Source organism: Amia ocellicauda, chromosome 7 (assembly GCF_036373705.1).
Source record: "Amia ocellicauda isolate fAmiCal2 chromosome 7, fAmiCal2.hap1, whole genome shotgun sequence".
NCBI classification, from domain to species: domain Eukaryota; kingdom Metazoa; phylum Chordata; class Actinopteri; order Amiiformes; family Amiidae; genus Amia; species Amia ocellicauda.
Genome location: NC_089856.1, coordinates 36,568,714 through 36,593,885, shown reverse-complemented (window position 1 = coordinate 36,593,885; position 25,172 = coordinate 36,568,714). Strand labels below are relative to the sequence as shown.

The 25,172-nt window shown below is 39.8% G+C and overlaps 1 pseudogene; it reads left to right on the top strand.

Annotated features, from left to right (window-relative positions):
* The first annotated feature begins 3,143 nt into the window (after positions 1–3,143).
* On the top strand, positions 3,144–23,864 carry LOC136753862 (voltage-gated potassium channel subunit beta-1-like; annotated as a pseudogene).
* The last annotated feature ends 1,308 nt before the right edge of the window (positions 23,865–25,172 follow it).

The following is a 25,172-nucleotide window of genomic DNA, read 5'->3' as shown; positions in this document are numbered from 1 at the left end:
ATTTGATCAAATGGAAAATCCTGTCTTCAGAACTCTGACCTGTCCTGTATTATTAATCGTGAAAGAGCCCACACTTCGATTTGAAGAAATATTCGTTTTCAGTAGCCTATATTCTCACTTTCTGAGCATACATCGGCTGGAGGTCTAGATTGTATGTTTCTCTCTAAAATGTAAAGAAATAACCATTTTCTGTTTATATCATTAGTGTGGGATTTATTTTTTTCAAAAACAGTTTCATTTACTTTTGCATAACCATAAAAACACATTTTTTCCAGATGAAATATTGTTTTCATAGTTCAGGAACAATGCATTAAGAAAATAGTATATTGTTTGCAAAAGTTGTATTATAACAAACTATTGTGTGTGATGTCTGTACTATGAATACAATTTGTGTTGGAGGAAAACTATGTATTTGCCCCTATTTCCATATGCCTACCACTTTGAGTGGCACTCGGCACAACATAAACCAAATCGACTGCATGGAAACCGATCTCTGAAAGAAGGAATCAGGAGAGTGATCCCTTTAATTGTCCTTTCAGTGGCAAAGCTTAAAAACAAAACCAGATTGGACAAGTGGAAATGTCCAATCATCTACATTGTTACTTGAAATAAAGTATTTTTACAATTAATTTATAATAGATTGTACTTCTGCAATATTTTTAAAACCATTCTATGTACTAGACATAAAGTAGAGTACTGCAAATTAAAAACAAAGACATTTAAAAAAAGGCTTTTAAAAGAGGACAAGAACCACCCAGCACGTATTTGGACGAGGTAGACTGGATAGTAACATTTTTTAATATGGAATTTATACACATAATCTTCATATACTGTATGAGTACATTGAGTATGTAGAAATACAGTTCAACATAAAGAACTGAGAAGAGAAAATAGGGAAACTCCAGAACTAATTCCTGTCATGAATTATTATTATAGTCAGTCTTCAGGTTAAGCTATTCTGCATTGCGTTGCCAACAACAATCCAGTTATATTTATTTTGTTTTATTATATTTGCAATTACGGATGACAATTAGACCATTTTAGAACATGTTCAAAGTAATGGCGATGTAATTATATCATAAACTATCTCGCATGTCATGTTTATGATTTAAAAATGTACTTATCATTGGGTTCCCAACTTCTGTGGTCCTCTTATTGTGGAGTCCTAGGTTAGAACTCTGTGACAGCAATAAAAACAAACTCAAAACTGTGTAGAACATCTGGAAAATGAAATGCAATTTAATTTCAATAACCATGGCCACAGCCAATCATGTATGGAACTTGAAATTGTTTTGAGACTTTTATTTGTACAATGCACATGTGGAGAGTTTGGTAGCTGAATTGAATTAGCAGTGGAATGAAAACCAGTATAAAGTTACCCAGCTATCTGCCCATCTATCTGCCCAGCTGTCGGTCTGTCTAATCTTGAGGTATTACCAAGCCGTAAGGTATCCTTGTGACCTGACAGATAATCGCCAGTCCAAGGTCACTCACTCGCTAAATGTATGATAACTCCCCTGCCCCCAGCAGTTTTCTTTCATAGCATATGACCTCATGAATATTCTGCTCCTGTTTTCTCGGGGGGTAAAGCTGATATGTAAATGCAGGATGTGGAATGACCTTACGTAAAGGTGAACTCACTCAAAGAGGTTGAAAAATCAATTCAGGAATGGCAGATTTGTGTGCGTGCACAGTCGGGCTTTTGTTCCCAGACTTCAACCCAGATCTCTTAAAACCGCTCTGGCAGTTAAAAGAAAAAACACTGTAGTGTTGCATTGTCAAGCAAGAGATTTGAGGCTTGGTGTAAATGTCAATAAAGCATTTGTGTGATGTAGTCAGTGCTAGATAAAGGCATGTTTTTGATAAGGTTCAGTTTTATATTGATCTCTGAGTAAGCATAAGGAAACATATCAGCAAATATTTGTTGTTGATCCTTTACAATCCCTATTGGTATCGGCGTGTTAAGAGAGATTATATTATACATTCACATGTATCCTAAATGAATCCACTAAATACTGTCCTGATGTAGAAAATGATCGCGCTTTTTTAAAAGATGCTGAGTTACAAGAATTGGAAATACAAACTCAGGACACTGCTTTCTCTCCACTTTATTTTAATGTGCTCAGTGTTAAGAGATAAGGAGGCTATAAAAGATGTATGGGTTCCCTTGCACGGAGCCCTTGAGCTGCAGCGATACTGAACAAAATCCATTTGGCATAATTGAAGTTGTGGGGTCCAGGCTGTGTAACAAGTGACTAAGTTATTAATCTCTGTGATGAGTGCTAAACCTTATTTTTGTTATTTGCAGAGCTGGGAGATGTATATTTAACACTTTGGACACCAGTAGTAAACTAGCTGGAATCCCTGGGGGGAACATGTCTAGCATTTCAAATGAATCAGTTTCTCTTAAAACAGTTACAAGTTTTCTTGAAAACTTATTTTTGAAGAATCCCAAAACGCCACTGGTCACATGATTTGCCCACAGCATAGCCAAGTAAGAGAAGGTGAAATATTCTCAGATATTTTGTGTAATGCAATAAACGTGTCCAAAGACAATATTACATCTTAAAACCGATGAGGCCAAAACTAGATACATTTTCACATTTTCACAAGACATCATTTGTATCATTTTCTGGACTGTAACACAGCAATTGTCACTGATAATATACATTTTATGGCAGTCACTCCCATCTTCAGAAGACATTTGATTTGTCTGACCAGGATTATGAGATGAAGGTGAAGAAGTGATGCGAGTTCCTGGCAATTATTCCTGCTGGGTTTTTAGTCATTAGTAGCAAAGGCCGTCTCGTCACTGAAGTCCTCAGGAATCACACGCACGTTTTATTCACGTCGCAGCCCGTGCATGTACTGCACCACCTTGCTGTGAATACAAATCCACCTGGGCGTCTTGTTTTGCTCCTGTCCATACTTCTTTTACCGGAGAAGTGGATTTGAATACGAGCTGCCAAATGCAAACCAGTAGGAAACTGTTCCCATCGCTATTGTGAAGCTAGTCTTCTGGTAACGGGCAGCACAGCTTCCTGGTACTGACAGGCCTAATGAAGAAGAGAGAGAGAGAGAGAGAGAGAGAGAGAGAGAGAGAGAGAGAGAGAGAGAGAGAGAGAGAGAGAGAAAGCAAGCCAAGCTCCTCCTCTTTTCTGGGGCTCTTGCACTGAGAGGGGAGGCATAAAGTACTTGCAACAGCTGGGAGAGCCGCCGCTACCACAAGAGTTGGCGGTGCAGGATGCTGTAGATGGGAGCTTTGTCACGCAGCAAGCCGCGGCTCAGTACAAGTTAACGCGCATTGGTGCAGGACATACAATACTCATGATCAGACGGGATTTCAGCTTCAGACAAAACCTCGGACAGAAAGTCGCGATTCCTCTCAAGGTGCGGTCCAGCTTTGTTACTGTGTTTATACATGTAAAACACGAGTGCGTGCATGTGTAGCATACGTGTGTGTATTATAGATCTACGTGTAGCTATCGGTGGAGATAGAGGTACTTTGATTGCATTGTCTTAAAGTCTTAGTAATATTCTTGCTACGAATGTGAGCAGATGTTAAAGAACATGCTGTAAGTGTTGCTCCTGTACGTCATAATTTAGGTATAGTAAAATATGCGCTGCTGTCCAATACCTTTGTAGGCAACCAGATTGAAACTCGGTGCAAGTTGTTAGGCTACTTTGTTTCCCAGCCCGAAGCTTAATGGACGGGATCTGATCGAGAGCAGTTACCTGCACCTACGGGGTGGATTAGATATTGGATGTGAACAGTAAAGAGCATATTAGCGCACACACACACACACACACACACACACACACACACACACACACACACACACATCAGTGGTTTTATATCGTTTCTCTGCTGTGTCCAGCTGTACGGGGTTTGTTACACTATGACACTGTGAGTAGGCTACTGAGCTTGGTTTTCAAACAAAACAGAAAGATGATTTCAGTTTCTGTACCTTCACCCACAATGACTCGATGAAATGGGTCAATTAAAAAAAGCCTTTCGTTATAATTGGGCTGCCACGATCTCGCCCCTGTCCTTCATGGGAAATCTAAGATCCGCAAAACAGTTCAGGGTATGCGCTATTGACTAGTATCGTTGCACAAGACGGAGCATAAGAAGCTGAGAATTGAAGTTACCCTAACACACAACGTTGCTTGAGCCTTTAACACCTTTTCTGCAGCGTTCATTTGTAACCTGGGCACGACTACGCTATTTTAAGCTACTGATTTTCCCTGCGATCATTTCCTTTTTGTTTTCCGACTCCATTCACAGGTTTTGAAGGTGCTCCCTACCCAACCAGAAACGCCTGCTGAAATCCCAGACGCATCCCTCCTTGGGAATCGCGATGCGCCACTGAGAGTTCAGTGACCAGATAGTCAAATTAGTCTCCAAATTCTGAACTTCGGTCGTTGACCAGCCAGAGAAACAGTGAAGTCAGTGGCATCTCTCTTTCAGTTGTCCCCACAACAGATCAAGTCAAGAAAAGAGGATTCATTCTTATACTTGGCATGTTTACCTGAGGAGTCCAGAGCGATAGAATAAGACCTTCCTATTCAGCAATAATTTAGGCATTGTTTTTCACAGGTGGCTGAGCAGCTATTGACAATTGCATATGAGAATGGAGTCAATGTATTCAATACTGCCGAGGTCTATGCTGCTGGCAAGTAGGTTGAATACATCATCTAAACAAATTCATTATATCTACCGGTGTGCATGTGTGTGTGTGTTATGATGTGGAATCCAGTAGGCATACATCTGAGTCACAAACTAACTGCACCCTCACCCCAATTCTATACTGCATAGGTGTTTTTTAATTTTATTTCTGGTGCTTCAAAGACTAACACACCTAAGAAGACCACCCATGGCAAATTAAACGGAAAGCCCTATATCTTACAGTATTTTGATTGTGGAATTGTGTACTAGCCTTTGTTATTCACAAAGCTTACTGCATATTGTACAGTGTAAACTTACTACAGACACAAAACCTGCTTTTTCCTGATTTTTTTTTTTAAATTAGTCTTATTGTGTATAATGATGGATTGCTTGTGCTTTTCAGAGCCGAGATCATACTGGGCAACATCATCAAGAAGAAGAACTGGAGGTATTGTTAGTCTTGATACAATCCATTACTATAAAATTGTCAGTAAAACACAGACAAAAAAACTAAAACAACAACCAAATTAGTGCGGTGTAAGTTTTGAATTTAAACTTGAATGCCATACAGACATAGTCCAATCAGGAGCTGGGTATTGGTGGATGTTTGACATATTCGTTGTCCTGAACTGCATATGGCTGTTGGGAGTTCAGGCAATGACAAATTACGCACTTCTTCAGTGTACTGGACGACAGACTAATAATCAAATTTAAGACGCATCTGCTCAGTCACGGAATTGAAGGCAGTTTTGTTGTTTTCCTCACGCCTGGAGCTCCTCAGCTGGTTAAACACTCTGATAAGTAGGCCTCTGATGGAAACCATAGCAACAGATGTTTTGTCTCTTCTGTCAGAATTACAGGTTGAAATTTAAAGCTGACAGGATCGGTCAGAGGCTCGTTCTGTCTGTCAGGTTTCCCATCTCTGTTGTGTTGATTTTAATGTGACAATTAGTATTAATTTAAATAAAAGAGGATTCTGTCTTTGATACCGTTAACTGGTGCCCAGCAAAATCCAATTGACAATGGAGGTTTCTATTTGAATAATTTTAGAAAAAACTGATTCCACATGCAATCCGTCGCCTTGAAAATCCTTATTAGCTCAAAGTCCAATGTGACAGCCCCAGTAGGATATAATGAAGAACTTAAAAGTGTGTGCTATTTGCATAAGCTGTTGGATTTCCGCACTAAAACAGACTCCATCAATCCTATACAGATAGCTAAAGATTGTTTCCTGAACTAGATCATGACTTAAATCCTTTATTTCTTAACCTTTGGTCCAAGAAATCTCCTTGGAAATCTTATAGTTATCCCTCCCCTGAGGATTAGTGAGGTCTAGCTTAATCACATTTACAAGCCATGAATAACACACCTTCCTAATGCAATGTTTTGTAATTATCCAAATATAAGGATGAATTTTCTTTTGCTTTAAGTCAACCATGCAGATGCTGTTTTTCACAGAGCAAAGCTATGTGTGAAATGTTCCATAAAGCAAATCCTCTTCTCCTTATAGGACGCAGATTTGAGACAGAGCTGGTGCTGAGCAGATTTGGAACATCACACTAAATATAATATATTTTATATGGAACTAAAAAAAATCTGCGCAATTCAGCATCACACTGAATTTTGTTCCAGTTCTATCCTATGCAATGTATTGGTAGAATATACGTACTCCTGTGATGATCTGTGAACTGTGTTGTCGTCTGTTTTTTGCTTCAAGTATTCGCAGTCCGTTTGGACACAGATTATCTACCCCTGTTGATCACAAGAAGGGGAAATGAGAGAGCTTTCCGATTCCTTCCGGTGCTCTTCAGATTCGGTTTTAATTGAATTGACTGTTAGTCCCAATTTTAAAAACCGTGACAAAACCCATGGTGTTATTTTCACTATCAATTCACAGCTCCTATTTGACATGTTGAAGATATTTTTAATAAGGTTATGCTATTATCTATTCTATATAGTGTACGCTGTTAATTCAGCACAGTTATTTATATTTTTATATCGGACGGATATATTGTTTTAAATGATTGTGTATAATATAGAACTACATGATACACTGATGTGTTTGTGTACTACCTGTACCGTAGTGGGTGGCTTCAGACTTTTTTACCATTGTACCTCTTAATAAGCATTGGGAAAGCACTTGAAACTTTGAATATTGTTAAGATTTCGCTTCCTTAAATGTGATTAAAGGAGAGCAGAAAGATATGGTAGATGGCATTACATAAAATCATGCCTGTAAACCCAATATCTGACTTCCCGTAATTAAATAAGCCATATCTTAATCAATACAAAATACGGGAGAAATGAGTCCAGTCTAATTCAGACAGAGTATATTCACTGATGCAAATGTGCTATTACTTCACTTATTATTACAGTGTTATTATTCCATTTTACATTATAATGTAATAATGTTATAATAATATAGTGTTAGCAATATATAAATTTCTACTTACTTTGTGCCACAATAGTTGAATCACATTTCTGAGTTTGGCTTAATGTTGGGGCTGGAGTGGAACTGATGTTGATTACTGTTGCTTTGTGCACTGTTTCCTGATTTGACTGCAGGTCCACTAGGTGTAGCCAGACAAGGCAGGTGGATTTGACAGGCCTTTATGCTGCTAATTCACACCGCTCAATTACACGCTCTCTGTGCTTTGGGGAATTCGGGTTTTGCACTGTATAGCTTTTGATTCCTGCGGAGTCCAATTTAATGTGAAATGTCTCTCTGGGGAAACCATCTGAAGTTTTCTTTTAAATGTGTTAAAATAATAAATCCAGCAAATCATTGTTTTTTTTATTCACACACAAACTATGGAAATACAAATTAATAATACATAACATGCACACAGTTTTTACTGGTAGGAAATCAGTACATTTTCATTCATTTACAATTGAAATGACATGGAGATGTTGCCGACAAGCTAAACATTTGTGACAATGCTTGGTAGTATAGAAGGTCGAACCAGCCTATCAAAATATCCCCTGCATCTTGCAAGAAATGGTTATGATTTGGGTAATCATCTGCAGTTGCCCGTTTTAGAGCAGCAGATTCATCGTAATAGATCAGCACAAGAGCAAGCCAGTCGAATTTTTGTGCACCCTATTTCCTGGGCCAATATGCCTATGATGATGTATGATCATGCGTATCCTATGTACTGTGTCATTAATCATAACCACCCCTGGATTCTGGGACTGTGTGTTATAGGAACAAAACCGCTGGATACAATTTTTTTTTAAATATATTTGTCCAGTTGTTTGATTGAGAGTTACAAGCTTTCTTACTATTTGTCTCAAAGACATATTTCTATGTAATTTAAGGTTAAATAATGTAGTCAGAAAGAATCTGCATGTATTTATCCTGAGATTATCTTAAAGAACCAATGTGTTTGCTTTAATCTCACAATAGGTGTTATATGGAAATATTTGGTACTCTTCCTATCAGATATTTTATATGTTATTATCCGAAAGTAAATGGAAGTTGCAGCGGTACAAATTAGCTTCTATTTTCTATTCATGTTGTCTCATTTACATAGCAGGGTGTTTTTTTTATTGTTTTAAATTTAAAGCCTGTTTGCAACAAGTGGTGCAACTTCAAGCTCTCTGTTTGATAATTGTGCCTAAAATTAACTCTGTTGCAAAAATATATAGATAAGAAATGCTGATAATGGTTGGACTCCTGGAGAAACACTGGTGCTAATTATACTGACTGTTTGCTTCTGGATTTGTCTAAACAGGAGATCCAGTCTTGTGATAACAACCAAGCTTTACTGGGGTGGAAAGTAAGTGCAAGCTTTTAATCATGTTGTTTCACTTGTTCATGAATCACTCAGTGCGGCTATTTCAGAATCACATTTTTAAACACTGTCGACAAGTAAATCGCAATTCGCTGCATTAATGTCTGCATGTGTGTACAATATTTAAGGTTATCATTCTTGACATCCCCGTAACTATTAATTAAATTGACAGGCCTGCAATCTTCACCCCATGCAAACAGAGTCCTAACCTTTGTGCAAGGCTGACATTTCATGGCTGTAACAGTAATCTATTGGCTATTGTCAAATGTTAACGTTGTTTGTTCCGGTGTGAGGAAAGCAGCCCTGAACCAAAGGCTCAGTAAACCTGACCTGACCTATTCTGTCTCCCTTGCTTACACACCTTCCTATTAGCCACAGTCCCCTGTCAGACAGAGGACTTGTTGTTCAAAACCACATGAGCGAAGGTCTGTAGTGACAGAATCCTGTGCTGTGCTGAGTAAGGTATCGAACGGTTAAGAAATAAGTTTCACATGGCATTATGTAAAATCCTAAAAGGCAATGACACAGCTGTAAGATGTGATAAGCTAGCTAGGCATATTTCATCTCTCTGATGAGGCTGCATGGAACTGTTTAACACTCCCTATGAATATTAATTCCTTTCATATATATGTGATTATGATTAAACCAGCTAACTGCTGTGGGGGCAATGACAAGCCCCAGCCAAATCACACAGACAGATCGACAGATTGAATGAATTGTCTTCACAATGTTATTTTGTTTTTAAACGCTGTACACTGATTTCATTCAGAGCGATTTAGAATACTATCTGTAGTCTGTAGCAATTGCCCGTTAGGAGTCTCAAACACCATTTTCTGTGGAGGTAATGATCCGTGTTTGTTTTCTTTTTCTTTTTTTATTCAGAGCGGAAACTGAAAGAGGACTTTCCAGAAAACACATTATTGAAGGTATATCTTTATTGGTTGCTTTATTTGTTGGCATTTTTCCTTGACCCATTGTAGAATCTCAGTAGTAATTACAGCCTGGGAAATGTATCAGTCCCAGTAACTGAAATGCTGTTACCTGTACAGAAAGTAATATAATTGTGTAACTGAAAAGCACTTACCCTATTATGAGGTGTTTGTAAGTTGCTTACATTTGCATTGTGTCATTTAAGCTCCCTCATATTGACCAGTGCTTGCATAAAATGTAGCATATGGATTGGAACGGTTTCAAATATAATTAGCACTAAAGTGGCCTGCGTGTTTTCCATAAACCTGTTTAAGATAAAGCCAATGTAATTACATAAGCTTTGAACTCTATAAGAAGACAATTTTATCTTATTCAGTGTTTCAATTAGATAATGTGCGCTGTCAGATTTCATTGTACCGATAAAGGTTTCAGGGTTCTGACCACATTGTTTTGACAGTGCTTTCCTTGAACTGAGATGTCATTGCATTACAATCATCAGCTTTGCTTTTAGGGCAAATTGTGGTATGATTTCCCAACATTAGATTCAGGGCCGCCCGCGTGTCATGTGTGCAATGCTGAGGTCTTGTCAGTGGGCATGATTAGAAACAGAACTCTGTGGTGGCTATTCAGACTTATTTCTGCAGATGGCATTCTTGAAATTGTACAACATGATCAAGGGAAATAAATACAGGTGTGAAGTCATGACTGGCATGTCCTCAAACTCCTCCTGACATGTGTCTTGAATGTTATTCTGCTGCAGCATGCAGTCATGGCCTGCTGAACAGTGGAGGTGCAAGGCCCGTGTTTTTCTGCACTCTCCGTCTGCGTTCCATTGCCCACATTGAGAAGACTAGATTATAGGAGTTTAAGTGCACACTGTCACACTGTTCTCTGGGTCTCAGAATGGGTGCAGAATGTGTAAAGTTCAGGGTTTGTTTCACGATATGATGGCACTTTAATAGGAAACGGACCACTATGGGATCTCTCTCTCTCTCGACGTCCTGCACATGCAAACAACGTAAAAAATCCAGATCGCAAATTCAAATGAACTCAATATTCAATACTGTAAGACAGAACCTGTGCACTGCACAGACCAGCTATAGCTCTGCAGGGCTCCATCCTTGGTCCCTTAACCTGACCCGTCTTATTTATACTTTCAGATTCGGCATAGATATGGTAATGTTTTTGTTTAAATCAGTTTCTTAATCTATATATTTTTTTAGCATCCAACTAACTAGCTTAAATCTATATTTTTACCCTGCAGACATTTGCTGGTTTACTAGCTATAACAGCAACACCTTCATAATTCTCACTTGCTCCCAGTTGTCTTAAAGCAATTGTAAATGTGTAAGGAACTTTCCCAGCAATGGTTTTCAGCTTTAAAACTTTTCAGCATAGCTTGAGGAGAGGATACTTCCAAGCACCCATTTCAATCTCCTCTCTTGTCAATTTCTAATCCGTCTGCTGGTTACCTGTCAATTGTAGCATTGGGGCCCTGTTTTCTGTAATTGAGCCTTGTCCAGTGTGCTTTTAAAGATCAGAGTAAACTGACTTTAGTTGTTAAAAAGTAATTTTAAACTCAACAGAAAGCAGAGCTGATTGCTTTTGTTATAGCCTACCTGCTACCGATCTAGGCATCGTAAAGAAACGGGTATTAGAGGAAAAAAATAAGAGCAAACCCATAGGTGTTGTGGAGCATGCCTTTATATACTGTAGTATTGATGTGTTGTATATCCATTCTCATTTGCCATATTATTTGAAAATGTAACCCACATGGAATGGTACAGTACTTATTGAACTACATTACCATGTTTTCAAACTAAAATATTCAGAAGGAAGGAGATTTAGACAAGTATACAATATTAATGTAAAGAGTGACATGTTTTGGAGAAAAAAATATATAATATGTAAATATGCAGGACGCAAATGAAACTGATGAAGAAAATAAGACGTACATAAAAATAATGGATTTTAGTTTTTGAAGGGAGTGGTCTAGTTTAAAGTTGATTTAGCATATCTTTCATTCAGGGGAAACAAAAAGTGACTGATGTTTCTGTCAAGTAGAATTTAGTACGGTCTTAAATCAATGAGTGGGAAGACGGTTATGGCTAAGACACATGTACATCCTCGCCATTTCCTGTGGCCTTGTAGAAAAAAAACTCAATTACTTTTGTATGCTCTTGGTAATTGATAAAAAAAGGTCCAACCATTATGAACATGGAATAGCATGTCTAATGATTCCCTAAAGGTGTGCTGTCAAGACGAATATGACAAATGAAACACACACACACACAATAACAGATGTTGCTAGACAATTGACTCAGTGAGGCCTCGTCTATTTGTTGTTTCTGTGGTTTAATTTCTGGCCACAAATGTTCTGCTTTGCTGTTTGAGTACTTCAGCTGATTTTAGTATTTTTATTCAGTTCACGTCACCCAAAAAAAAAAAATATATATATATATACACACACTCACCTAAAGGATTATTAGGAACACCATACTAATACTGTGTTTGACCCCCTTTCGCCTTCAGAACTGCCTTAATTCTACGTGGCATTGATTCAACAAGGTGCTGAAAGCATTCTTTAGAAATGTTGGCCCATATTGATAGGATAGCATCTTGCAGTTGATGGAGATTTGTGGGATGCACATCCAGGGCACGAAGCTCCCGTTCCACCACATCCCAAAGATGCTCTATTGGGTTGAGATCTGGTGACTGTGGGGGCCAGTTTAGTACAGTGAACTCATTGTCATGTTCAAGAAACCAATTTGAAATGATTTGACCTTTGTGACATGGTGCATTATCCTGCTGGAAGTAGCCATCAGAGGATGGGTACATCGTGGTTATAAAGGGATGGACATGGTCAGAAACAATGCTCAGGTAGGCCGTGGCATTTAAACGATGCCCAATTGGCACTAAGGGGCCTAAAGTGTGCCAAGAAAACATCCCCCACACCATTACACCACCACCACCAGCCTGCACAGTGGTAACAAGGCATGATGGATCCATGTTCTCATTCTGTTTACGCCAAATTCTGACTCTACCATCTGAATGTCTCAACAGAAATCGAGACTCATCAGACCAGGCAACATTTTTCCAGTCTTCAACTGTCCAATTTTGGTGAGCTTGTGCAAATTGTAGCCTCTTTTTCCTATTTGTAGTGGAGATGAGTGGATGTTGTCTTTGCAAATCGACCAGACAACAATACCCCAATGGAGGGTGAGTGGAGTTTTATGTTGTCGTGAACGCGCTTCCGACAGAAAGATGTCAACTTACGCTGTGCTACTGCCCGGGCAAACCATGCTGCTCGAGCCTGATTGTCCTTCGTAAGGGATTTAAAGTGTGAATGGTTTTTGTTCCTGCCAGTGTTATAACTGTTCACTCAGTTATAATAGATTTTCACAAGGCATAAAGTATTTGCACTCGTCTGAGCTCAAATTGCATTTCTGGTTCCAGCTCAATATAGATTTCTTTTCTTTAATTACAAACACACATTGTGCTTTATTACAATAAAAAACAACTGTGTAAAAAGCCCAATTATTTGCTAAAACAGTGGTGAGATTGAATTACAATTCAGGGTTTTGTTCTAGTGAGCGCAATGTCGGCGGTTAGTAAAGTTTGTTCAAGGCACTATATCTACAATCTATAAACATGATGTTGTGGGATCTCTTTGTCACTAAGGCTGTTTGGCATCTGTGCTGGAAAGAGAAAAGACAGATGTATTAACAGTTTTCCTCTAGAGAAGGACTCCAGGATTTTTAGTTGCTCTGTACAGAACTTAGAAACAGGATGAAAGTTAAAGGACAATTGAGGGAAGTTTTGTACCTCATCCTTATTGTCACATTAGGTTTATTCTGAACTACGCACTACAGTAGGGACAAGAGCCAGTCGTGTCTGGAATTCATCCCTCGCAAAGCGGAGCCTTTGAGTGCCGACATATGGCTTTGCTTCAGATGGTTAGGCCTCTACACAATTCACTCCCAGGGCTGGCTCTATCAGAAACCTTCCATTTGTTTGCATTCGTTACATTTTTCAAGTAAATAAACTGCAAGTGAAAAAGGGGACCGAGTGCCGGCTTCTTAAGAGATGTGCATTCCCAGAGGCTTATTGTTGCATAAGCCTATTATTGCCAAACATTTTTGAAATCAGTCATTCACTTCACACACAGCAATGTGAACTCATAACTCCAGTCTGAAAAGATATTCTGCCATGGGGGTAAAAATGCCCTGCTTGTAATGAAATCATAAAAATTATATATATACATAAATAGAGAGAGATAGAGAAATTAAAATAATTTACATTTAGAATATATAGTATTTCTAAATCAGTCCCTGCTCAATGAACATGCTGTTTATTGTTACTTGTTTTAATTTATTTCCACAATAATATAAAAAAGTGCAGACACAAAGCTGCGCAATTTGCAAATATATATAATTGCTGAAAAAGTAGCTGACGTGATGAAAAGCTACTTGCACAAAAACCCACTCTGGCTTCTCCTAGTCTTAATAAGAAATTGCTCATTGGTTCATTAAAGTCCCTGAGGCTTTGTAGATTGTATGTTGCTGGACATTACTGTAACAAGCACATCCTGGCAATGAATTCTCACTGTATAAATAATCCAGTGATATGGGCTGCAGGAGCACCTTCCATTGCACTTGAAACGTGTCGCAGCTTTGGCGTTTGTTTTGTTTCTTCGTGTATCAGTTTCCCTCAGTTCTGCTCAGTTAGTTGCATTGTCTTGTGAATGAAACCTGATCTTTTACCCAAACCGGACAAAGAACACAAGGGGGTTTGCTCCCCAACGTGCGCAGCTCTGATAGTTATGCTGCATCATCATGCCGAGTCATCATCTTTGGGAGAACAAGAAATGCCTATCCCAGGGATATCAGACAGAGTGGAAGAGACTCGTTTCCAAAATACGGCCACATCAGGGCACTCCCATAGCATGTGCAACAAGGTGCCAATGGCACCCCGGGGACAAAGCACACACAAAGGGGTAGGGGCAAGTTTCATTAGATATAGCTTCCGAGGGGTTAAATAAGTCCTATGAATATAATTAAAGTGAATGAGCTGGTGATTAGGGTTCCTAGACGCACGCTGTAGATTATTCCAAACAGTATCCCAAGATATTTCCTCATCAACAATAGATAAGTCCCTGGTGTGGATCACCAGAGGTTTGTAGGAAGCTTTAAAAAAAATAGAGTATAGTCTGGAAACCATACCCCTAGTTTTACCCCTCTTATCAAGCACATCACGTAGTGTGTGCAATGGCAGCTCCGTCCCCCATGGCACCCCATAAGCACGCATTGCAGAGCGTAAATGCAAATAAAATAAGAAAGAGGTACCTGGAAAATTATATTGCAATTTTAAATCCTGGAATGTACGGAGGAGGTATTTATCTTTAAAACGTCAGCAAGCACATGAATTCCTCTATCTCTCCACTGAGGAAATTAAAAAGGGTGGCCATCAGAGTAATTGTGAAAAATGGGAGAATGAGAGTGCCATTTGGGTCCAAGTTTAGTGTGTTTCTCAGCTAATCTCCATACTATGATTAGCTAAGAGATTATAGGGCCAAAGTGTAATTTACAATGCCTAAGGGGAACCTCTGAGTGAATCAGATCCTGGAGTCTATGTGGGAATACTATACCTTCCTCAGTTGGTCGCCACGATACAAGAGCGCTGGGATCCAACCAACTAGCAATTGGTCGCAAAACAAAAGACCAGAAATAATATCTGAAGTTGGGCAAAGATAAGCCTCCTACGGACTTTTCACGTTTCCCCTTCCAGACAAATCTAGAAATTAAAGTATGTAGTTTATCCCAGTATTTAACTGGATGGGAGAGCGAGCTTGCAAGGAGTTAGGAAGATGCGCCCATTTATTTAAATCAGTCTCTATTTGTTTAAGGATATTAGTGAAGTTATTCATAGTGATAGAGTGTAGGGAGGGAAAAAATGTCAACACACCGAGATATTTAAACTGCTTAACCATTGGTCTATTTAAAGGCAAAACAGATTCCTTCATCCGACCATTCAAGGGCATTAAAGCAGATTTTGACCATTTTATTTTATAGCCTGATAGTGAGCTAAAGTCATTACAAAATTGTCAGTAAGTGGGGGATTGACTGAGGGCCATTCTCAGCATACAGCGAGATATGATGCCGAGTGTTGTTAATACTAATGGGAGTAAAAGATGTAGACTGACGAACAGCTTGCGCAAGTGGCTCAAGTGACAAAGCAAATAAGAGTGGAGAAAGTGGACACCCCTGTCGGGTATGTCTTGAGATAGCTAGCTGGGAGGAGCACCTATTACCAGTGAGAACCATTGCGGAAGAGTTAGCGTATAAAACTAACCATATTAATAAAGTCTGAACCCAGCCCCATATGTTCCAAGGCCGTCCAGAGGTATCCCCATTCCAGATGATCAAAAGCTTTTTCTGCATCCAGGGAGAGGACAGCACATGGGAAGTCAATATCTTTGACTGTGTGAATTACATGGAGAAGGCGACGGATATTAATGAAGCCTGTTTGGTCATGTCTAGTCTAGTCATATAAGTTTCAATACGACGCGATAGGACCTTGGCAAACCGTTTTACATCAGAGTTTATTAGAGACAGGGGGCGATAGCTTGCACAGTTAGTGGGATCATTGCCTTTTTTTAACAATAGGGATATAATAGCTGAGTTAGCATCACGGAGAAAAGAGCCCCTATCAATACAGTGAGGGGAAAAAAGTATTTGATCCCCTGCTGATTTTGTACGTGCCCACTGTCAAAGAAATGATCAGTCTATAATTTTAATGGTAGGTGTATTTTAACAGTGAGAGACAGAATAACAACCAAATAATCCTGAAAAACGCATTTCAAACAAGTTATAAATTGATTTGCATGTTAATGAGGGAAATAAGTATTTGACCCCGTCGACTTAGTATTTGGTGGCAAAACCCTTGTTGGCAATCACAGAGGTCAGATGTTTCTTGTAGTTGGCCACCAGGTTTGCACACATCTCAGGAGGGATTTTGTCCCACTCCTCTTTGCAGATCCTCTCCAAGTCATTAAGGTTTCGAGGCTGACGTTTGGCAACTTGAACCTTCAGCTCCCTCCACAGATTTTCTATGGGATTAAGGTCTGGAGACTGGCTAGGCCACTCCAGGACTTTAATGTGCTTCTTCTTGAGCCACTCGTTTGTTGCCTTGGCTGTGTGTTTTGGGTCATTGTCATGCTGGAATACCCATCCACGACCCATTTTCAATGCCCTGGCTGAGGGAAGGAGGTTCTCACCCAAGATTTGACGGTACATGGCCCCATCCATCGTCCCTTTGATGCGGTGCAGTTGTCCTGTCCCCTTAGCAGAAAAACACCCATAAAGCATAATGTTTCCACCTCCACGTTTGACGGTGGGGATGGTGTTCTTGGGGTCATTCCTCCTCCTCCAAACACGGCGAGTTGAGTTGATGCCAAAGAGCTCGATTTTGGTCTCATCTGACCACAACACTTTCACCTAGTTCTCCTCTGAAGCATTCAGATGTTCATTGGCAAACTTCAGACGGGCCTGTACATGTGCTTTCTTGAGCAGGGGGACCTTGCGGGCGCTGCGGGATTTCAGTCCTTCATGGCGTAGTGTGTTACCAATTGTTTTCTTGGTGACTATGGTCCCAGCTGCCTTGGTCCTGTGTAGTTCTGGGCTGATTCCTCACCGTTCTCATGATCATTGAAACTCCACGAGGTGAGATCTTGCATGGAGCCCCAGACCGAGGTAGACTGACAGTTATTTTGTGTTTCTTCTGTTGACACCTTCTCGCCAAGCTGCTTGGCGATGGTCTTGTAGCCCATTCCAGCCTTGTGTAGGTCAACAATTTTGTCCCTGACATCCTTGGACAGCTCTTTGGTCTTGGCCATGGTGGAGAGTTTGGAATCTGATTGATTGATTGCTTCTGTGGACAGGTGTCTTTTATACAGGTTTCGAGCTGAGATTAGGAGCACTCCCTTTAAGAGAGTGTTCCTAATCTCAGCTCGTTACCTGTATAAAAGACACCTGGGAGCCTTAAATCTTGCTGATTGATAGGGGATCAAATACTTATTTCCCTCATTAACATTCAAATCAATTCATACATTTTTTGAAGTGTGTTTTTCTGGATTTTTGTTGTTGTTATTCTGTCTCTCACTGTTAAAATACACCTACCATTAAAATTAGCAGTTTGAATCATTTCCAATAACAGAGGTCCCAATTTATTCCAGAAACTTAAAAAGAGTTCGGGGGGAATCCCATCATACCCAGGGGATTTATCTTTAGACATATTTTGTAATGCCTCTTTAAAGTCAATAAGTGACAAGGGAACACCAAGTGCAGCGGGATCCTCCGCGGAAAGTCACAGGAGCTTGAGATCTTGTAGAAAACACATACATTTCTCCCTGTCAAAGGGGACGTCGGAACTGTATAAAGTGGTATAAAAAGCCTGAGAGCCAAAAGATGACTGGGTTTGGCACCATTAAAATAATAGTTCTGCCTGGCCCTGTGGATCAGAAATTCTGCTCTCTGTCTAAGCAATACATTAAGTTCACGTCTAATAATGTCAAGATCCCGTGCAGTGGATTCAGAGAGAGTTTTGTTGCCTGTGCTCCAGCAATGCCAATCTTGTCTCAATCTCTTTAATTTTACTAAGTTTGGATTTATTCATATTAGATGCAAATAAAGTTGAAGTGTCCTTGATGAAGCCTTTGATTGCATCCCATAAAACACGAGGGTCCTCCACAGAGCCACGATTAAAACCAAGAAACTCATCTAGCTTAGTTTGAAATGAAGTACGGAAATTCTCGTTTTGCAATAATGTGGTATTGAAGCGCCATCTTGTAGCACGATTCGGGGTATCGGCTAATAACATTTTACTAATAACGCATGAGTGATCAGAGATCACATTTGGCAATATCCCAACGCAGTGCACCTCAGAAAATAAAGTTTTAGAAACTAAAATGTTGTCAATCCTAGAATATGATTTATGCCTTGCCGAAAAGAAGGTAAACTCCTTGGTAGTTGGGTTAATATAGGTCAACCAGTCCAAGATCTGAGACAAAACGCTGCAAATCCCCTGAGGAGAGAGACTGTGAACCAGCCCCCTGCAGGTTGGAGCGGTCGATAGCAGAGTTCATAACAGTGTTCATATCATCACCTATAATTATGCTAAAGTCTGCCATATCTAGCAATAATTTGGCCACGGAATTAAAGAATTCAGGGTCAAATATTGTAGGGGCATAGATTGACACAAAAACTATTTTTTTGCCCGAGACAACAGTCTTCACATATGACACTCTGCCATCTTGTGTTCCATGAGATTCCAACACCATTACACGCAGGTTGCGTCTCACTATAATCACAGAGCCTTTAGACCTAGAGTCAGCACATGCTACCGCTACAACATAATAATATTTATTGGCAAATCTGTGTATGTCAGATTGTCTAAGATGGCTCTCCTGTATAAATGCAATATCTATGTGCTTTCTGCAAAGTAAGTCCAAACATCTAGTTCGTTTGTTTGGGGAATTCAGCCCACGGACATTCCAACTCAAAACTGTTATATCAGTCATCTTTAGACTCAAAAGTAAATATAACAATTAATGCCAAAGTTTCTTAAAAATAGTAGGAGCCATGACAGCATTGTTGAGCACTTAATAGGAAGCAGAAAGTATTGTTTAAGCATTGCAAGCACTTTACCTGGTTCCACCCCCACCAACCCGCCCTTCCCAGCATAAGACTTAAGAGACAACAAAAAATTGTAACACAATCCAACATCAGGTGCTGAACTGAGAAGGGTCCGATACGCCCCGCCAACTTTATTTAACATCTCTAACCCACCCTCTACCACATACATAATCCCCTCCCCTTCGCCAATCCGAAAACTATACCACAGGAGAGAGAGAATAAGGATAGTCCCTAAAAGAATAACAAAACAAAACAAGAAATAAAATAGAAAAATAAGCCAGCCCCCCCTACCCCCCATTCCACCTACTAGAAGATGGTGACATTCTCAAAGCTTACGAAGGTTTACACCTCACCACCGTGTCTACTCTGCTGTACCAAACTTTACAGCACTAGTTCCAGAACTAAACTATTTAAATGTAAGCAACCCTTTCACAAAGGTAGCTATAAAAAATGTACCACTTAAAAGAAAGAAGAAAAATAATAATAAAAACAAATAAGACAAATGAATATAATAATAGTTAAAAAGACAGACCGACAGACCGCATCAGCACAGCGCAGTGTAGTATATAATAGTAGAAGAAACATTTCCCCCTTCCTCTCCTCTCCTCCCATCCACAATCAAAGAGAGAGGGAGACAACGGAAGATAGTAAGGCGTTCCAACCGTGTATCCAGAAATAAAACAAATAATAAACGCTATTATAATATAGTGAAAGCAAACAAACCCGTTATTGCTTCTGCCCTCTCCTCCCTGTAAACTCACAAATGAACGCGCCAGTTTAACGATACGCACCAACGCAATGCATTCCGGGGAATGTAGTGCTGGAGTCTCCGGGAACAGCGCAGTCCGAAGGTTTTTGCATATCTGGGCGGACAAACACCGCAGTATGGTGCACATAGCCAGACCACACCAGCAATGTTTTAACTTATTAACGCTTAACAAAAACAGTTAACTGAAAGAAAATTTAAAAAATGAAGAAGACGAAAATCAAAGAAAAACAACAATAATAACTAAAAATAAAAATGCTGTTATATTGTCTGCTAATAATAAGCCAGTAATTACGGTATGTAACTGCAATTAGACTGTGCCATTCAGTTCAGGGAGTATCTCTTTTGAATAAAAGCTCCTTGCTGCCTCTGGAGTATCGAAGATGCTGTCCTTTCCCTTAAATGAGACGCGGAGACGGGCTGGTTGTATTAGGCCATATCTCACACTGGCACCGCAGAAAAGAGCCTTCAGCTCTGCGGTTTACCAAGTCAGCACTAAAATCAGGAAAAATAAAGACCCTATTCCCGCTGAAAGTGAGCTGACCCTTCTCTCTAGCCAGGCGCAGAAGCTGCTCTTTAGCCTGAAAATAGTGGACTCTGAGGATAAAAGGCCTCGGGCGCTGGCCCTCTCGTGGTTTTGCAGCAGAGGAGCAATGCACCCTATCCAGGACGGGGGGAGGCAAGTCGATCCGGACCAAACACTTCACGGAAGAAGTTCGCCATGAACTCTGTTGGTCTCCCCTCCTCCATCCCCTCCGGAATTCCCACGACGCGTAGATTATTTCTCCTGCTCCGGTTCTCCAGGTCATCTATTTTGGCATGGAGCTTGTTATTTTCCGCACCAAGCAGATTGCAGGCTGACTCAAGGCCAGTAAGGTGGCTGTCAAACGTGTTCATAGAGCCCTCCATCTCCCGGACTTTATCAGAACACTCGGACACCGCGGCTTTAATGGGAGAATTATCGATTGAATTTCGGAACGAAGCATAGCAATCTCGTCCCAAACAACTTCCCTGATGATCCTGTGGAAATCGTCAAGCATAATGGAGCTGCAGCCGGGCCCACCTCCGCTCACCGCTACTTCGGCAGTCGGCCCCTGACGGTTTTGGTGGCATTGCAAAGTGATTATGACCAATAGCAGCAAAAATAACAATTAAATAGCAGATTAAAAGTTACTGATTAAGACAAACAAAAAAACAACTATTTAAAGGAAGGATAGTGAAGGATTGCTAAAGAATTTTATGAAGAATTCAGGAACTACTGCATAACATGTCTACTCCATAGCACGCCCCCTGGTGGTCTCCTAGAAATGTGCTTGTTTTCAATTCAGCCTAGATTTACTGAGCACTTTCAGACGAATGGTAATGAGGAGCCGTCTGCTAGAAATGATCCTTTTTCTAAGATCCCCATTTATCTCTGTACACAGAGTTTGGTGATGATAATGGATAGAATTTCATGCTCCATGAGGAGGCAAGCTGTGGTGCCTGTAGTGCATTTAACTTTTCCACACCCTAGCAATAATATTATTATTATTATTATTATTATTATTATTAATAATAATAATAGCAATACACACAAAGTTAGTTAAAAACAGCAACAATCATTGTGATTTATTTAAACACATATGAGGATATAAATAACAGGAAAAGTATTCAATTTGGTAAATGTAAAGAATCAAGAAAATATAAACCATATCAGTATCTCGCAGTATCAAAAACAAAATAAAAACAACACAATTCACTGTGAAACAAATAAAAATGTACCCACAAGTTCAAATTGTCATGAAAAGTAAATAAATGGCCAAATGTCCCCATAGATTGTATCCCTTGTTTTTATCGTTGGTGCACTTTTTTCAAATTTGGTGGAGATTGCTGAGCACTTAATCGAATTATACTGCAGAGAAAAACTCTTCACCTCGGTTATACACAACACAGTTCAATGAGGACTTATTCACTCAGACAACAATATAATTGAAGTAATTAAAAGAGCACAGTCCTGCCAGCTGACAAACGTAACTAAAGATATAAGCACGCCCCAACCACAAACTCACGCCACCTCCTCACGTCACAGATTAATTTTTATAAAGCAGTGGTTATCGCCTATTCTCCACACTATTCACTCTTTGAATTACAATTCACTGTACAGGCCCAGGAGGGTGGGTTTACATCTCAGACAGCATGCATATGTACACAGCAGCAATACAACAGACAGTTGTCAACAAAAGCACATTTTACAGGGTGTTACATATGCTTTTGTTTTGGATTGGCGGCTGGGAAGAGGATCGCTGACCTGCACAAATACAAATTAATAACTGGAGCATCTTTCAAATGTTTATTTTATTGTAAATTGATGGCAGCTCGTCAAATCTATTTGTGCTAATTCTGGATGATTTAATTAAAATTAACCAAAAGCTTAGTACACACTAACAGAGATGAAAGCACAATCATTTCAATTACATCAATAATTCATAACACATACAATTTGGTAAAGGAGATTCATTCTAATTGGCTATAATTTGTCACTATGTAATTGCACTATGTAAGTTTCCCTTCCTTACAGGAAGCCTATTCCGTGGCGAGGCAGTTTAATATGATCCCGCCAGTGTGTGAACAGGCCGAGTATCATCTGTTCCAGAGGGAGAAGGTGGAAGTGCAGCTTGCGGAGCTAAATAGGCAAGTCTGAGCCCGTCTTCTCCCCTTTCATGTGCTTAGAAGTAATGAGTTTTAGCTCGTTCATCATGTCTCTTTTAACATTTTCACATTTCTGGGAGATTACATTGATTTGTTTTATTTTACTTTGTTTTTAGAAACGTTTTAGAAAGTAAAAATAGATTTCTAATACAAATACAAGAAAATAAAACTTTTTTTAAGGCTATAAGGTCTTAGGAGATAGATGGCCTCAATGGGCATGCAAGTATTGTGGGAAATTTCCACATTTCTCATAGATATATATATATACTCGTTCTGTATTATCCTCGAAGAACACGTACTGTTCACGTCCACTGTACTGTACTTCCTGACGGGTGCTGACCAGGCTGTGTTCACTGTGTGGGTGCAGGTGTGGGGGCGATGACTTGGTCTCCCCTAGCCTGTGGCATAATCACTGGGAAGTACGAGAACGGAGTGCCAGAGACCTCCAGGGCATCCATTAAGGTGCAGTGTTACTGCGAAACTTCCCCACTCAAACTTCAATTATTTCACAAGAGGACTGGCAGATTCAAATGTGCAAAAAAAAGCATTTTGAGGCTGTTGTGCATGTGTGGTCACCTTTTAAATCCAATGTTCTAATTCGCCCGTTTCTTCTAGTCCTAGCAGTGGTTGAAAGATAAAATACTGAGCGACGATGGGAGACGGCAACAAGCTAAGCTAAAGGAGCTTTCCCACATAGCAGAGAAGCTAGGCTGCACCTTACCTCAGCTGGCAGTGGGTAAGAGAATCCTGCCGATGGGACAGAGTACACAGAGATCCACACAGCCGTCTGGGATCAGACCACTCACTTCATAACTATAGATGGTGCTGTTTTTGTGAAATTCATCCTATTACATGGTCACAGATGGTGTTAATGACGTTTTACGTTTTTCGCTTCATTTCTTACGTTCTGAATATTAATTGACTGTATTTATTGGAAGAAAAAGATACAATTCAAGTCCAAAAAACAAAGTATGTGAAAGGTAATCCAAGCGTTGTCCTTCACAGCTTGGTGTCTGCGTAACGAAGGTGTGAGCTCCGTTCTTCTCGGCACATCTAATCCTGAGCAGCTTACAGAAAACCTGGGGGCTATACAGGCAAGCGCAACCTCTAAGCAAAGTGGATCCGAGCGTCCGTTTTACACTTGAAATGTTGAGGATGTTGCATAGCTTTTCTTATTGTCGGCCACCTTTTCTTTTTGTCTTCCAGGTACTTCCAAAGATGACATCTCACATAGTCACGGATATCGATCACATACTGGGGAACAAGCCCTACACCAAGAAGGATTACAGGTCATAAACGCTGGTTGTTTACTGGTCGACAACTGCAGATATCTAGACTAACTTTTCAATCAGCCCTCTCACTTCCAGGAATAAGTGGTGCGTGCAGCTCCCCTGCTATCTGCTGCTCAGTTTGGTGCAAACAAACAAAACGCAAACTGAGCTTGTGTAAGTGCATGTTGTTGCTGAGATAAATGTGTGCCTAAATTATTTTTAAAAAGCACATCTAAAAAAGCAAAACAAGGATACTGCTGTATTTCTGTGATTACCTTGAACTGCTCTGCTTCCTTCATGCTCATGTGTTTAAGTAATACTTGCTTGATCTACAGGAAAGAACAGAATTATTAGATCTAACAAGAATCGAGACAAACCTTCAGGAAGAAAGAAAGAAAGAAAGAAAGGTTACAAAGAATTGGAGTTTAAGGTCAGCTGAATGGGAATTATATCATAGACCCTCTCCTTTTATTTAGAAGTCTACAAATTACACTAAGTTTAGAGCCATGCATCTGGATTTATATAGAGCCTTCTTACTGTGCATAGAGGTGATGAAGGAAGAACAAATGAACTTGGCTCCGTTTGCATTGACTTAAGGAACTGCCTCTACCTTTGCCTGCAAACTGCAGTACCGATTGCTAATGTAATGATGAGAATGTATTACCAACTACATTATAAAGATGTCGAAGACCATGGTTTATTATATTGCTTGTTTTGGGGGGTTTTAGATTCAAGCATGTTACAGGACATAGCGTATAGCAAATAAAATTAGGTTCTTTTTGGGGCGGGGGTATGGTAGGTCTGGGGAAAAATAAAAATGAAACCTAGTGAAGTTAAGATATACAGTAAAAATGTATATAGTTTGTCCTATACAGCAGCACACAAACCATACATTACTGACTTTTTTTGTGCTTCATCATACGCTGGTCATGATGACTGCAGGAGCTTGACCTTCACTAAGCAACAGTACAAGATAAAGAGCACAAACAGAATCCCGTCCCAAAAATGTGACTCCATTTCCAAGTCTGTCCAAGTTCAGCGTTCTTAATTCCACCGATACATTTGTATTTTTTAGACATTTTTGGTTTAGAGAGTTTCAAAAACACAGGAGCCATCAGCCATATATATTTTGGTACTTTTACACCCACTGTATAGAGTGCCTTGAATACGCATTTCCCCTGTTGTTGATGTTCTCCAATACCAGTGTGACGTTGTGTGGCAGTGTCGCCCAAACCAGCTTGCTTCAACAGAAATGTAAATTTACTCTGAATAAAATGAATCCTCTATGTTTTCTACAATTTGTAAAATTGTATGATGGGAAGAAAATAAATGTTAACTTTTTTAACTTCCCCCTATAACCAC